Here is a 17,987-nt window from a genome sequence, read left to right as displayed (position 1 = left end):
CCTATGGCTCATAGATTACTTCCAAACCAGATGCAGGGCCTGATGACTCCGTTCCAGATGACGCGCTTGAGCTCAAGTGGGAGTTCGATGAGGACTCTCACCGTTACTATGTGTCTTTCCCTGATGATCAGTAGTGGTGCCCAGTTGGGGCGATCGGGACCGTGTCGCATGTTGGGTTGATCTTTCATTTTGGCGTCGTAGTCGGGCCATGAGTGATTGCTTGATGTAATGCTATTTATGTACTCTGATTGACGTGGCGAGTGTAAGCCAACTATGTATGTCCCCTTTTATTATATATATTACATGGGATGTTGTGAAGATTACCTAACTTGCGACATTGCTTTCGATGCGGTTATGCCTCTAAGTCGTACCTCGACACGTGGGAGATATAGCCTCATCGAGGGTGTTACATGTGGGCCCCTGGTGTTGATTCTTTTGCCAATATTTTTTATAAATTCCAAAAATATTCTCTATGATGTTTCAGGTCATTCCGAGAACTTTTATTTCTACACAAAAATAACACCATGGCAATTCTGCTGAAAACAACGTCAGCCCGGGTTAGTTCCATTCAAACCGTGCAAGTTAGAGTCCAAAACAAGGTCACAAGTGTTTGGAAAAGTAGATATGATGGAGACGTATCAACTCCCCCAAGCTTAAACCTTTGCTTGTCCTCAAGCAATTCAGTTGACAAACTGAAAGTGATAAAGAAAAACTTTTACAAACTCTGTTTGATCTTGTTGTTGTAAATATGTAAAGCCAGCATTCAAGTTTTCAGCAAAGATTATGAACTAACCATATTCACAATAACATTTAGGTCTCATGTTTACTCATATCAATGGCATAATCAACTAGTGAGCAATAATAGTAAATCTCGGATGACAACACTTTCTCAAAACAATCATAATATGATATAACAAGATGGTATCTCGCTAGCCCTTTCTGAGACCGCAAAACATAAATGCAGAGCACCTCTAAAGTTCAAGGACTGACTAAACATTGTAATTCATGGTAAAAGAGATCCAGTCATACTGAATGTAAACTAATAGTAATGCATGCAAATGGCAGTGGTGCTCTCCAACTGGTGCTTTTTAATAAGAGGATGATGACTCAACATAAAAGTAAATAGATAGGCCCTTCTCAGAGGGAAGCAGGGGTTTGTACAGGTGCCAGAGCTCGATTTTGAAATAGAGATAAATAATATTTTGAGTGGTATACTTTCATTGTCAACATAACAACCGAGAGATCTCGATATCTTCCATGCTACACACATTATAGGTGGTTCCCAAACAGAATGGTAAACTTTATACTCCCCCACCACCAACAAACATCAATCCATGGCTTGTCTGAAACAACGGGTGCCTCCAACTAACAACAATCCTGGGGGAGTTTTGTTTGCAATTATTTTAATTTAAGCATGGGACTGGGCATCCCGGTTACCAACCACTTTCTCGTGAATGAGGAGCGGAGTCCACTCCTCTTGAGAATAACCCACCTAGCATGGAAGATATAGACAGCCCTAGTTGATACATGAGCTATTCGAGCATACAAAACAGAATTTCATTTGAAGGTTTAGAGTTTGGCACATACAAATTTAATTGGAACGACGGGTAGATACCGCATATAGGAAGGTATGGTGGACTCATATGGAATAACTTTTGGGGTTTATGGAAGTGGATGCACAAGCAGTATTCCCGCTTAGTACAAGTGAAGGCTAGAAAGAGACTGGGAAGCGGCCAGCTAGAGAGAGACAACAGTCATCAACATGCATTAAAATTAATCAACACTGAGTGCAAGCATGAGTAGGATATAATTCACCATGAACATAAATATCGTGGAGGCTATGTTGATTTTGTTTCAACTACATGCGTGAACATGTGCCAAGTCAAGCCACTCAAATCGTTTAAAGGAGGATACCTCCCTATCATACCACATCACAACCATTTTAATAGCATGCTCGCATGCAAGGTAAACCATTATAAACTCCTAGCTAATTAAGAATGGCATGAGAAACTATAATCTCTAATTGTCATTGCAAACATGTTTCATTCATAATAGGATGAATCAGGAACGATGAACTAATCATATTTACAAAAACAAGATAGGTTGAGTTCATACCAGCTTTTCTCATTTCAATCAGTCCATCATATATCGTCATTATTGCCTTTCACTTGCACGACCGAACGGTGTGGATAATAATAATAGTGCACGTGCATTGGACAAAGTCGGAATCTGCAAGCATTCAATACAAGGGAGAAGACAAGGTAATATGGGCTCTCGGTTAAATCAACAATAGTGCATATGAGAGCCACTCAGCATTTTCTTCATGGTCTTCTCCTCTCGACCCCCAAAGAAAAGAAATGAAACAAAACTATTTACACGGGAAAGCTCCCAACAAGCAAAAGAAGAACGAGAAATATTTTTGGGTTTTCTTTTAATTACTACTACGGGCATGGGAAGTAAAGTAGCTAAAAGCTACAACTAATTTTTTTAGTTTTTATTAAGGTTTTTCAAACACACAAGAAGAAGGCTTAGAAAAGAATTAAGCTACCATGGATAGTACAATGAAACAATATGAGCACCAAAAATTCTCACGAGTGTGTGGAGATGAATGTAATGTCGGTGAGAAATACGTACTCCCCCAAGCTTAGGCTTTTGGCCTAAGTTGGTCTAGGGCCATGGCTCAAAGCTTCCCTCTCTGGTGTACGAAGGAGTGTCCTCTGGATGCCACAGGTTGGTGATCTCCTCTGGATCCCACTGATAAACAGACTATCAATAAGGATCAAGGGGTGGCTCGGGCTCGGGCTCTGGAGCTGGTGTCAAGCTCCAATATGCATGAACGGCCTCCGGCAAAACGAGGTACATGCCTGAAAATATGTTAAACAAAGAGGGTGCATGCAAGGTAATAATCTCACAGTAATTTTTATCAAATATCAATTTATATTTAAGCATCTTCTTCTTATCTTTAACAATGAAATCATGTGCTACCATACTCTTATAATCTGGAAAAATAGGGGGCAGCAACTTTTCCTATTTCTCATAATGCCTAATAGGTATCCTAAAGTGTGCAGCAAGGCGCGAAGCAAAGATGCCTCCGAAGATGGGACCCTTTGTTCGGTTCAGATTTAATCGTTTAGCAACAATAGCGCCTAAACTGAAAGTGGTATCACGTAACAAAGCATGGCGCAAAATAACAATATCAGGGGTGCTGAGATTTCCACTGTTCCCGTGACCAATCAAGCATCTACTAGCAAATATTGCAAAGTAACATAGAAAAAGAAAATGTATGCTAGTAATTCTTGCATCAGAAACTTTCCTCGTTTCCCCTACAGTAATTGTATCAATAAACCCCTCCACATCATTACGATGTGGTTCCTCTATGCTGCCTACAAAGGGGATCTTACAGACTCGGCAAAAATCATATAGTGACATCTCCTTAACCTCGTCATATAAATGGAATTCCACTGAAGGTGGTGATTTCTTAGCATGAAAGTAGAAATTTTGCATGAAAATATTAGTGAGGAGGAGATACTGTTCGCGCTGGTCGCGGAGGAAGTCGATGAGGCCTGCATTCTTAGCCAAATAATAAAAGTCCTCATAAATCCCGGTTGCTCTCAAGAACTCATCACAAGGCCATTTGCATGACCGAACCTCCATAGTGCGACGGAGATTATATTTGGGATTCTTATTCTCTTCACTTTGCTTATCCTTCGAGCTTCGGCTCGAAGAGCCCCTCAACAATCTTTTCATCATTTTCTTTCTCTGAAAAATTTCTAAAATTTTTAGTGACTCAAAATAAAAGTGAACCAAACTCAACAAGATTGATAACAACCACTCCTACAAGTGCCTAGAGGCTGTATCATGCATTAAAACTACTTTTGACCATATAAATTTGACATGCAAGCTCAAGGACAGGGTCACCTAAGCAGCAAAAATTTGCAATAAATAAAGCACTAGAACAAAAACTAATTGGACCATTGGAGGAGTCACATGCCGAAGAACAATCACCAAAGCAGTTTTTTGAATGGAGCTTTGAGCTAGGAGATCGAAAATGGCAGCAAGATGAGCTTGAACTCGGGTTTGAGCTGGTGGATGATTTTTTCTGGAGGAAGACGAAGTGTGTGGGTGCAAGAATAAGTGGAGGGGGCCCACGTGGGCTCCACGAGGCAGGTGGCGTGCCTAGGGGGTGGGCGCACCCTGGACCCTCGTAGTCAGGTGGTGGATTCCCCAGGTGTGTTCTCAGTGCCAAATATTCTTAAATATTCTAAAAAATCATATAAAATTTTCAAGACATTTGGAGAACTTTTATTTTCGGGGTATTTTTTATTGCAAGGATAATTCAAAAAATAGATAGAAATACTATTTTTTTTCTTTATTTAATCTAAATAACAGAAAGTAAAAGGAGGGTACAGAGAGTTTTGCTTTCTAACTTCATCCATATCATGCTCATCAAAAAGGAATCCATTAACAAGGTTGATCAAGTCTTGTTAACAAATTCTTTTCGAACAACATGAAACCGAAGAATTTTCGAATAACACTAAGTTACCTCAACAGGGATATTCACGTCCCCAACAATAAGAATATCATATTTCTTCTTGACAGTAGGAAGAGGAAATTCAAAACCACTAATAGTAAACGTTGAAGTTTTTCTAATAGAATTAATGCTGTGGACTTGAGGTTGTTTCCTCAGAAAGTGTACCGTATGCTCATTACCATTAACATGAAAAGTTACATTTGCTTTGTTGCAATAAATAATAGCCCCTGTAGTATTCAAAAAGGGTCTACCAAGAATAATAGACATACTATCGTCCTCGGGAATATCAAGAATAAAAAAGTCCATTAAAATAGTAACGTTTGCAACCACAATATGCACATCCTCACAAATACCGACAGGTATAGTAGTTGATTTATCAGCCATGTGCAAAGATATTTCTGTAGGTGTCAACTTATTCAAATCATGTCTACGATATAAAGAGAGAGGCATAACACTGACACCGGCTCCAAGATCACATAAAGTAGTTTTAACATAGTTTCTTTTAATGGAGCATGGTATAGTTGGTACTCCTGGATCTCCCAGTTTCTTTGGTATTCCACCCTTAAAAGTATAATTATCAAGCATTGAGGAAATTTCAGCTTCTTGTATCTTTCTTTTATTTGTGACAATATCTTTCATATACTTAGCATAAGGATTCATTTTAAGCATATCAGTCAAATGCATACGCAAAAAGATAGGTCTAATCATTTCAGCAAAGCGCTCAAAATCCTCATCATCCTTTTTCTTGGATGGTTTAGGAGGAAAAGGCATGGGTTTCTGAATCCATGGTTCTCTTTCTTTACCGTGCTTCCTAGAAACGAAGTCTCTCTTATCATAACGTTGATTCTTTGATTGTGGGTTATCAAGATCAACAACAAGTTCAATCTCTACATCATTGTTATTGCTAGGTTGAGCATCAGTATGAACATCATCATTAACATTATCACTAGGTTCATGTTCATTACCCGATTGTGTTTCAGCATCAGAAATAGAAATATCACTGGGATTCTCAGGTGTGTCAACAACAGGTTCACTAGAAGCATGCAAAGTCCTATCATTTTTCCTTTTCTTCTTCTTAGAAGAACTAGGTGCATCAACATTAGTTCTCTGAGAATCTTGCTCAATTCTCTTAGGGTGACCCTCAGGATACAAAGGTCCCTGTGTCATTTTACCCCCTCTAGTCACAACTCTAACAGCATTATCATTTTTCTTATTATCTAATTCACTGAGCAAATCATTCTGAGCTTTAAGCACTTGTTCTACTTGAGTGGTAACCATAGAAGCATGTTTACTAATAAGTTTAAGTTCACCTTTAACTCTAGACATATAATCACTCAAGTGTTCAATCATATACGCATTACGTTTCACTTGTCTACCAACATAAGCATTGAAGTTTTCTTGTTTAACAATAAAATTATCAAACTCATCCAAGCATTGGCTAGCAGGCTTATTACGAGGAATATCACCTTCATCAAATCTATAGAGAGAATGTACCTTTACTACCTGTGTCGGGTTATCAAGACCATGTATTTCTTCAATAGGTGGTAAATTCTTGACATCTTCAGCTTTAATACATTTTTCTTTCATAGATTTCTTTGCCTCTTGCATATCTTCGGGACTGAGAAATAGAATAACCCTTTTCTTCGGAGTTGTCTTAGGAGTTGGTCAGGAAGTGTCCAATCATTTTCATTACTCAACATATTATTCAATAGCAATTCATCTTGATCAACAGTTCTTTCCCTGAAAACACAACCAGCACAACTATCCAGGTGGTCTCTGGAAGCATCGGTTAGTCCATTATAAAAGATATCAAGTATTTCATTTTTCTTGAGAGGATGATCAGGCAAAGCATAAAGTAATCGGACAAGCCTCCCCCGAGCTTGTGGGAGACTATCTTCTTCAATTTGCACAAAATTATATATTTCCCTTAAGGCAGCTTGTTTCTTATGAGCGAGGAAATATTTAGCAGAGAAGTAATAAATCATATCCTGGGGACTACGCACACAACCAGGATCAAGAGAATTAAACCATGTTTTAGCATCACCCTCTAATGAGAATGGAAATAACTTAAGGATAAAGTAATAGTGAGTTTTCTCATCATTAGTGAACAGAGTGGCTATATCATTTAATTTAGTAAGATGTGCCACAACGGTTTTACATTCATAGCCATAAAAAGGATCATATTCAACCAAAGTAATTAACTCACGATCGACAAAGAAATCATAATCCTTATCGGCAATATAGATAGGTGAAGTAGCAAAAGCAAGGTCATGTTTCATTCTAGCATTCAAGGATTTATCTTTCAGCTTAGCTAACAATTTCTTAAGATCATATCTATCATTGCAAGCTAAAAAGTCTCTATCAGTTTCTTCATCCATAACATAACCCTCAGGCACAACAGGCAATTCATATCTAGGGGGAGAATCTTCATCATCACTTTAATCAATATTATTAGTTTCAATAATTTCATTCTCTCTAACCCTAGCAAGTTGTTCATCAAGAAATTCACCTAATGGCACAGTATTATCTAGCATAGAAGTAGTTTCATCATAAATCTCATGCAAAGCAGAACTGGCATCATCAATAACATGCGACATATCAGAATGAATAGCAGGTGTAGGTGTCACAAGTTTACTCATAACAGAAGGTGAATCAAGTGCATAGCTAGATGGCAGTTCCTTACCTCCCCTCGTAGTTGAGGGATAAATCTTGGTTCTTTCATCTTTCAAGTTCTTCATAGTGATCAACAGATATAAATCCCAAGTGACTCAAAGAATAGAGCTATGCTCCCCGGCAACGGCGCCAGAAAATAGTCTTGATAACCCACAAGTATAGGGGATCGCAACAGTTTTTGAGGGTAGAGTATTCAACCCAAATTTATTGATTCGACACAAGGGGAGCCAAAGAATATTCTCAAGTATTAACAGTTGAGTTGCCAATTCAACCGCACCTGAAAGACTTAATATCTGCAGCAAAGTATTTAGTAGCAAAGTAATATGGAAGTAGCGGTAATGGTGGCAAAAGTAACAGTAGCAGTATTTGTAGTGATTGTAACAATGGAAACGGAAAAGTAACTAAGCAAAGATCAATATGTGAAAAGCTCGTAGGCAATGGATCAATGATGGATAATTATGTCGGATGCGATTCCTCGTGCAACAGTTATAACATAGGGTGACACAGAACTAGCTCCAGTTCATCAATGTAATGTAGGCATGTATTCCGAATATAGTCATACGTGCTTATGGAAAAGGACTTGCATGACATGTTTTGTCCTACCCTCCCGTTGCAGTGGGGTCCTATCGGAAACTAAGGGATATTATGGCCTCCTTTTAATAGAGTACCGGAACAAAGCATTAACACTTAGTGAATACATGAACTCCTCAAACTACGGTCATCATCGGGAGTGGTCCCGATTATTGTCACTTCGGGGTTACCGGATCATAACACATAGTAGGTGACTATTGAATTGCAAAATAGGATCAAGAACTCACATATATTCATGAAAACATAATAGGTTCAAATCTGAAATCATGGCACTCGGGCCCTAGTGACAAGCATTAAGCATAGCAAAGCCATAGCAACATCAATCTCAGAACATAATGGATATATACTAGGGATCAAACTCTAACAAAACTAACTCGGTTACATGATAAATCTCATCCAACCCATCACTGTCCAGCAATCCTACGATGGAATTACTCACGCACGATGCTGAGCATCATGAAATTGGTGATGGAGGAAGGTTGATGATGATGATGGTGACAGATTCCCCTCTCCGGAGCCCCGAACGGACTCCAGATCAGCCCTCCCGAGAGTGATTAGGGCTTGGTGGCGGCTCCGTATCGTAAAATGCGATGAATCCTTGTCTCTAATTTTTTCTCCCCGAATGTGAATATATAGAGTTAGAGTTGAGGTCGGTGGAGGCTCAGGTGCCCACGAAACAGGGGGCGCACCCAGGGGGGTGGGCTCGCCCCCCACCCTCGTGGACAGGGTGTGGGCCGCTGGTGTTGATTCATTCGCTATTATTTTTTATAAATTCCAAAAATATTCTCCGTGAAGTTTCATGTCATTCCAGAACTTTTATTTCTGCACAAAAATAACACCATGGCAATTCTGCTGAAAACAGCGTCAGTCCGGGTTAATTCCATTCAAATCATGGAAGTTAGAGTCCAAAACAAGGTCAGAAGTGTTTGGATAAGTAGATACGATGGAGACATATCAGCTCACGTGAAGAAAGAGGTCGGTCGGCGTTTGTGGCGGCTCGCATGCAAAAAGAGGTCGGTCAGTGCATCGTGGCGGAGGGTAGCAACGCATGCAGGTAGGCTAGCTATGTGCATGCATAGTAGGCTAGTTGGACTTGTCATGCATGCATAACAGGCTTCTATCGGTGCGGTGCATGCATGGCCCAACATTCTAACCACGGCCCAATGGGCGAACAGCGACACCGTCCGACGCGACCCCACTCATCATGACCGGGCGACACAGTCAGCGCGGCCCAAGTAGTCGGAGTTAACGGTTAAAGCACTGACACGATGGCATCCACCGTTTGTGACCATTTCTGAGGGTTTCAGACAAGAGAGTGGGGAAAAGTGAGCAAATGTTAATAGTATGGGGATGAATGAGTATGGCAAAGGAGCCAGGGGCACAAATGTAAAAATCCCTTAGTTATTTGCTACAGCTTTCTTCATGTCAAGTATCAGTTCCTCAAACCATGAGATAATGCCACTCTTGGATACCAGAGGAATACTTTATGTGCTATCAAACATCACTTTGTAATTGGGTGATCATAAAGGTACTCTATAGGTATTTTCAAAGGTGTTTGTTGGGTTGCATGGATTGAGACTGGGATTTGTTGCTCCATGTGACGGAGAGATATCCCTAGGACCTTTTGGTAATATAACATCACAATAAGCTTTCAAGCATGTGACTAATGAGTTCAGTAATGGGATCTTGTATTACGAAACAAGTAAAGAGACTTGCCGGTAATGAGATTGAACTAGGTATGGAGATACCGACGATTGAATCTAGGGCAAGTAACATATCACCGGACAAAGGGAATTGCATACAGGATTGATAGAATCCTTGACATCATGGTTCAACTAATATGGGCATCCAGGTCCCGCTATTGGTTATTGACCGGAGAGGAGTCTTGGTCATGTCTACATGATTCTTGAACCCGTAGGGTCGCACACTTAACGTTCGGTAGCGCTAGGGTAGTATTGAGATATTAATAGTGGAAATTATGAAGGTTGTTTGGAGTCCTGGATGGGATCCGGAATGTTACGAGGAGCTCCGAGATAGTCCAAAGGTAAATATTTGTATATGGAAAGTTGTTATCGGGGTTCCAGAAAAGTTAGGTTTTTTCGGTATTGTACCGGGAAGCATCCAGAAGGTTACAGAGGACTCTGGAGGGTCCGGAAGTCCGTAAAGGGTTCCACCACATCCCATACAGTAGCATGGGCTGGAGGGGGCACCCTAGCCTTTTTGGGCCAGGTGCATCAGCCCCTACAAGGCCCATGCACCTAGGGAAGGGAAACCCTAATGGGGAGGCCCCTCCACTTGGCTAGGAGGGCACTCCTCCCCCTTGGCCGCTGCCCCCTTCCTTGGGAGGGGGATAGGGATATACCTCCCCTCCCTCACCCTTATATATAGTGGGAAGGCGCAGGGGGCATCCAACCCTTCTGCGCTTGCCCCGTTTTTCTCCTGTTACTCCTCCATGTTCAGTCAGCGTTCGGTGAAGCCGGAATTCCGTTGACACCACCACCACCATGTCGTTGTGTTGGTTCAGATCTCATCTACCTCATCTCCCTCTCTTTTTGGATCAAGAAGGAGAGGACGCCACCGAGCCGTACGTGTGCTAAACTCGGAGGTGTTGTCTGTTCGGCACTAGATCAGATTGGATTGCGATTGGATCGTGAAGAGTACGACTACATCAACCGCGTTACGACGCTAATGCTTTCAGTCTACAAGGGTATGTAGACACACTCCCCTCTCATTGCTATACTTCTCCATAGATAGATCTTGGGTGTTCATAGGAATTTTTTTTATTTTCGTGCTTTGTTCCCCATCAGTGGTATCATGAGCTAGATCTATGCGTAGATGTATATGCACGAGTAGAACACAATGAAGTTGTGGGTGTTGATGTTCATATTGCTCACTTCCTTTTTCTTATTTGGATTAGGTGTTATTGTGGGATGAAGTGGCTCATACTAACCTTACTTTCCACGCACAAGAGACCGGTTCCACTAACTCACATGCAACTTGTATTGCATAAAACTGGCATTGCGGGTGTCTGTCTCTCCTACTTTAGTTGAACCTGATTTGACAAAGGCGGTCCTTGCAGAAGGTTAAAAGGTAACTTGAATATAACCGTTGTAGTTTTTCTTAGATAAGAACGGTTCTTACAGTTTTCCCTAGCAGCCACGGAAAAATTGCAACAACAAAGTATTGGAAGTCTAACTTGTTTTTGCCGGGTATGTTGTGAAGTTGTATGGCCAAAATGTGATGTGATATATGTTGATGTATGAGATGATCATGTTTTTTAATAGGTTAACGATGTGCATGTCGATGAGTATGGCAACCAACCGGAGCCAAAGGGTTGTTTTTAATTTATTGTATGACATGTGTGTCAATGATTTAACGCCATGTAATTGCTTTACTTTATCGCTATGCGTTAGCAATAGTTGTAGAAGCAATAGTTGGTGGATGAAACACGTGACGACAGAATGATGGAGATCATAGTGTTATGCCGGTGATGATGGAGATCATGCCAGGTGCATTGGAGATGGAGATCAAAATCACAAGATGATAATGGCTATATCATGTCACATATATCTATTACATATGATGTTTATCTTTTATGCATCTTATTTTGCTTAGGATGAGGTAGCATTACAAGATGACCCCCTTCACTTAATTTCAATATAAAAGGTGTTCTCCCCAAGTATGCACCATTGCAAAAGTTTGTCTTTCAAAGTACCTCATGATGATCGGGTGTGATAGACTCTACGTTCACATACAACGGGTGTAAGCCAGTTTTACACATGCAGAATACTTGGGTTAAACTTGACGATCCTAGCATGTACATACATGGCCTCGGAACACAGAGGAATGGAAGGTCTAACATGAGTCATATAGTAGATATGATCAACATGGAGATGTTCACCATCGATGACTACCCCATCTCACGTGATGATCGGACATGGGTTATTTGATATGGATCATGTAACACTTAGACAACTTGAGGGATGTTGATTTAAGTGGGAGTTCACTAGTAATTTGATTAACTGAACCAATTATCGTGAACATAGTCTAAATGTTTTCGCAAATTATGTCAAGCTCTCTTGGTAAGTGGAAATCGGTAAGGAAAAATTTATATTACGTGCTGAAATTTATTGTCACTTGTTACTATGGAAGACAATCCTTTGAGGGGTTTGTTCGGGGTATCTTCACCTCGATCGGAAGCACAAAGAGTTGCCCCTCAACCTACTGCACCTACTGAAAATATTAGTTATGAGATTCCTTCGGGTATGAAAGAGCAACTACTAGCTAATTCTTATGCAGGAGACGGAAGAACACATGCCGATATGCATTTGATACATGTGGATGAAATTTGTGGATTGTTTAAGCTTGCAGGTTTGCCCGGAGATGAATTCAATATGAAGGTTTTACCTTTATCTTTGGGGGAGAAATCACTGACATGGTATAGGCTATGTGATGATATTGGATCTTGGAACTGGAATCATTTGAAATTGGAATTTCACCAAAAGTCCTATGCATCTAGTTCATTGTGATCAGAATTTATATATATATATATATATATATATAGGGTCACGCTATTCGTCACCCTGGGTGAGGAATAGTTATTCTTCACCCCCCCTCTATTTTACCATCAATACACCGTAATTTTACGTTCCGTAAGTTTTGTCTTATTTCTGACGCAAAAAGAGACCGTAAGAAATATATAATCGCCGTAAAAAACATTTTATGTTATGTAAAATTATAAACGTAAAAACATATTCTAAAATACACATAAACTGCAAATTTTCTTGTCTTATGACCTATATTTTTATTTACTTATGTCAAATTTTATGTAGTGAATCAATAGAAATGTAACTATTTGAATTTCAAACGTAATTTAATTATGAAATGATCGTAAGATTACCTCGGGTGAAGAATAACTTATTCTGCACCCTGGGTGATGAATAGTAACACTATATATATATATATATATATAATTTGTCTCATGAAGGAGAAGGTATCGCTCTAGCTTGGGGGAGGCTTAAGTCAATGTTATATTGATGCCCCAATCATGAGCTCTTAAGAGAAATTATCATTCAGAATTTTTATGTTCAGCTTTCTCATAATGATCAATCCATGCTCGATACTTCCTGTGTTGGTTCTTTAATGAAGAAGACTATTGAATTCAGGTGGGATCTTTTAGAAAGAATTAAACATAACTATGAAGACTGGGAACTCGACGAAGGTAAAGAGTCAGGTATTAAGCTTGAGTATGATTGTGTTAAATCTTTTATGAATAACGATGCTTTCACAAGTTTAGCACTAAATATGGACCTAACTCTGAGATAGTAGCCTCTTTTTGTAAATCATTTGCTACTCATGTTGATCTCTCTAAGGAGAAGTGGTTTACACCTATTAGAGAAGAAATTAAAGAACCAGATATAATTAAAGATGAAACTATTATTTACAATGTTGATCTAGTTCTGCCTACTGCTTATATTGAAAACTCACCTTTCCCTGTCACGATAAAGGAACATGCTAAGGTATCAACACTGGTTCGCAAAAGCAATATTAAAGCACCTAAACCCTCTGAACAAATTAAAGTGGAACCTAGTGTTGCTATGGTTAAAGATCTCTTGGTCGATAATATTGATGGGCATGTTATTTACTTCTGTGATGAAGCTGCTAGAATTGCCAACCCCGATGAAAATGATAAACATAGACTTGTTGTTGGCATGCTTGTCGTCTCAGTTAAAATAGGAGATCATTGCTCTCATGGCTTATGTCATTTAGGTGCTAGTGTGAGTGCTATCCCTTTTACTTTATACCAAGAAATTATGAATGATATAGCACCCGCTGAAATAGAAGCCATAGATGTCACTATTAAACTTGCTAATTGATACATCTCCAATGTATTTACAATTTTTGATTGTTTCATGTTGTTATATTATCTTTCTTGGATGTTGTACAATCATTTTATAATCATTTTATATCATTTTTGGGACTGGCCTATTGACATAATGCCTAGTGCCAGTTGTTGTTTTTTGCTTGTTTCGTACATCGCAGGAAATCAATATCAAACGAACTCCAAATGCAGCAAAACTTTTTGTGGAATTTTTATGGACCAGAAGACACCCAATGGGCTGGAGAAGCACCTGGGGATGCCCCGAGGGAGCAAAACCCACCAGGGTGTGCTTGGGCCCCCACGCGCGCCCAGGTGGGTTGTGCCCACCTCGGTGGCCTCCCGCACCACCTCTTTGCTCTATAAATACCCCAATATTCCAGAAATCCTAGGGGGGTTAATGAAAATAATTTCCAGCCACCGCAAGTTCCAGAAACACTAGATCCAATCTAGACACCATCACGGAGGGGTTCATCATTCTCATTGGTGCCTCTCCGATGATGTGTGAGTAGTCTTTTGTAGACCTATGGGTCCGTAGTTCGTAGCTAGATGGCTTCCTCTCTCTCTCTCTTGATTCTCAATACAATGGTCTCTTGGAGATCTATTTGATGTAACTCTTTTTACGGTGTGTTTGTTGGGATCCGATGAACTTTGAGTTTATGATCAGATCTATGTTTTTTACATGAAAGTTATTTGAGTTCTTTGATCTCTTATATGCATGATTACGTATAGCCTCGTATTTCTTCTTCAAATCTTTGGTTTATTAGGCCAACTAGATCATTTTTTCTTGCCATGGGAAGAGGTGCTTTGTGATGGGTTCGATCTTACGGTGCTTGATCCCAGTGACAGAAGGGGAACCGACACGTATGTATCATTGCTATTAAGGATAACAAGATGGGGTCTATTTCTACATAAATAGATCTTGTCTACATCATGTCATCGTTCTTATTGCATTACTCCATTTCTCCATGAACTTAATGCACTAGATGCATGCTGGATAGCGGTCGATCTGTGGAGTAATAGTAGTAGATGCAGGCAGGAGTCGGTCTACTAATCTTGGACGTGATGCCTATATAATGATCATTACCTAGATATCATCATGATTATTTGAAGTTCTATCAATTTCCCAACAGTAATTTGTTTACCCACCATTGCTATTTTCTCGAGAGAAGCCACTAGTGAAATATACGGCCCTCGGGTCTCTTCTTTATTATATTTGCCTTCGCGATCTATTTTTATTTGCTTTTATTTTCAGATCTATTAATACAAAAATACAAAAATACCTTGATGCTTTTCTTTTATATTTATTTTATCTCGCGATCCCGCGAGATCTATTTATCCAATCCACTACAATTTTACCTATCTTTTTACCCATGAGGAATTGACAACCCCTCTCTTACGTCTGGTTGCAGGTATTTGTTCTTTGTGTGCAGGAGCTGTTTATGTGGTGTTGCGTGGTTCTCCTACTGGTTCGGTAACCTTGGTCTCATCACTGAGGGAAATACCTACCGTAGATGTGCTGCAGCATCCCTTCCTTTTTGGGGTAATACCGACGTAGTTCAAGCTGCATCAAAAGGAATTTCTGGTGACGTTGCCGGAGAGGATTCGTCACCCGTCAACTAGCCAATTTCTGGCGCCATTGCCGGGGAGACATCATCAACATCTACCAGTTTCCTAATCAGAAATATCCTCTCCTTGCAATTTACATTATTTGCCATTTGCCTCTCATTTTCCTCTCCCCCACTTCACAAAAAATTTCCGTTTTATTCGCCCTCTTTTTCGTTCACCATTTTCTCGTCAGATCTGTTTTTGAGTGCAATCTTGTTGCGTAGTCACAATGACTCAAGAGAACACCAAGTTGTGTGATTTCTCCAATACCAACAACAATGATTTTATTAGCACTACGATTCCTCCTCCCGCCACTAGTGCGAAGTCTTGTGATATTAATACTGATTTGTTGAATCTTGTTATGAAAGATCAATTTTCCGGCACTCCTAATGAGGATGCCGCGTCCCATCTTAACACATTCGTGGAATTATGCAATATGCAAAAGAAAAAAGATGTGGACAATCATATTGTGAAGTTGAAATTATTGCCGATTTCTTTGCGAGATTGTGTAAAAAATTGGTTTTCTTTTTTGCCTCGCAATAGTATCGATTCTTGGGATAAGTGCAAAGATGCTTTTATTACTAAATATTTTCCGCCTGCAAAAATTATTTCCCTTAGAACCCAGATCATGAATTTCAAGCAACTTGAACAAGAGCATGTTGCACAATCTTGGGAAAGGATGAAATTAATGCTAAGGAATTGCCCAACTCATGGGTTAAATCTTTGGATGATCATACAAAAATTTTATGCGGGGTTGAATTTTGTTTCTCATAATCTTTTGGATTCCGCCACGGGTGGTACTTTTATGGAAATTACTTTGGGTGAATCCACCAGATTGCTTTATAATATTATGGCAAATTATTCGCGATGGCATACCGAAAGAGTTCCTACTAGTAAAAGAGTTAATTCAGTTGAAGAAATTTCTTCTTTGAGTGAAAAAGTTGATGCTCTTATGAAATTGTTGGTAATAAAAGTGCTCCTATTGATTTTAATGATGTTCCTTTGTCTACTTTGATTAAGCAAAATAGTGATGCCATAGATGTGAATTTTATCTCGCGAAATAATTTCAATGACAATGCTTATAGAGGTAATTTTAATCCTAGACCTATTCCTAGTAATTCCTCTAATAATTATGGCAATCCTTCTTATAATAATAATAATAATAATAATAATAATAATAATAATAATAGGAACACCTCTGATCTTGAGAATAATATTAAAGAATGTATCTCTCCATAATAATAAAGCACGGATTGAGTCTCCGGGTTCACCGTCGCAGCAAGTTTGCAGAAAGGTCCTTGTGCTTTTTGGTAAATGAACCCGCAGTCCCTATTTGAGTGGATCTGAGAAAACGTTTTTTTTTGCAAACTAATCCCTGCATTTTGTAAAAATTCCTTTCGCTCTCCTTTCTTCTATCTTATCCTCTTCATCGCACCGATGGCTGCCCCTCCCCTCCCGTCGGCTCTCTCAGCGTCTCCCTCCCCTGCCCTGGCTCTGGCTCCCCCCTCTACCTCCAGCCCTCTCGGTCCCTTCTCCGTCTCCGGCCTCCCCAGGCCCCCTGTAGGCGCCTAGGCGCCTAGCGTCCTCCACGGCTGCTGCCAGCGCCTCCACTCTCCGTTCCTCTTTGTTGTGCACGGCAGCAGGAGGGGCCCTGATGGGAGCGCGCTTCTGCCCCCCGTCGCGGCGCTCCCCTCGCCGACCGCGTTGAGAGTACACCTGCCGGTCTCAGTGTCCACCTCAAACGCCCTGATCCACCACAAGGACACCCTGATCTACAAGGCCATCCCGGTGCCCATGCCCGACGGCAGGGCGATGGTGGCCGTCATCTACTTCCAGCCGCACCGCCAACAGTGGGCCACGGATCGACCCGGCAAGAGCACCTGGAAATCTGTGAGGCCGAGCAACATCCTGGTCATGGTGGACCTGGCGCTCCACCGCGGGCAACTCTACGCCAACACCCGCTTCAGGGTTGTGTACGTCTTCCTAGAGTTGCACGGGCTGGGCTCCGCGTCCCCGATATCATCCCGTCCGTGATGCGAAGGCCAACCTCGCGCGTGGAGAGCAACTTCCTCGTGCAGACCCCCGGCGGTGGGGCGCTGATCCAAGTGGAGCTCGTCGAGGCGGCCGTGGGTGAGGAGTTCATGGTTCGCGTGCTGGACGAGTGCGGTGGGACATGGGAGGAGGAGGACGACATTGGCAACGTTGCGGTGCCCATGGACGCATCCGGCACGGTGGCTGTGTCCACAAGGGAGTGCCCCGGGCTAAGGCCCAGCACCGTCTACTACAGGGACATCAACAGTGGTGAGACACGGGTTCGGGCGTACAGCCTCGCCGGCAAGCACAAGAAGGTCGAGGTCGTTGAGTCCCTCTCCAGGGCGAAGGGAAACAAGCGGTCGTGCTTCTGGTTCACGTCGCTCTATTCATAGTGATAGTGAGTCCTGATCATGATCAACGTTCGTTTTTAGCCTGATCGTCTGATCGTGATGCAATGTCTGCGAGTTGTGCAATGTTCATCGAGAGTCTGTAGTATCTCTTTGAGCACAACTTATTCACCTAAACCTTCTCCAGTTAAGCGGCACTCCAGATTTGACAAAGATGCTCTTAAAAATATAGATATGATTAACATTTTAGTCTTGTTCAGTTTGATTCATACTGCTTCTATATGATCACCTGTAGGAAAAACTGTCTATGCCAATGGTGGGCTCT

The 17,987-nt window shown here is 40.9% G+C and overlaps 1 pseudogene; it reads left to right on the top strand.

Annotated features, from left to right (window-relative positions):
• LOC125538069 overlaps nt 1-17,707 on the top strand; it is a 30,431-nt pseudogene extending 12,724 nt beyond the window's left edge.
• The last annotated feature ends 280 nt before the right edge of the window (nt 17,708-17,987 follow it).

This window comes from Triticum urartu, chromosome 2, assembly GCF_003073215.2.
Source record: "Triticum urartu cultivar G1812 chromosome 2, Tu2.1, whole genome shotgun sequence".
In the NCBI taxonomy this organism is placed as follows: domain Eukaryota; kingdom Viridiplantae; phylum Streptophyta; class Magnoliopsida; order Poales; family Poaceae; genus Triticum; species Triticum urartu.
The sequence above is the reverse complement of the archived record's forward strand: the minus strand, read 5'-3'. Positions and strand labels throughout refer to the sequence as shown.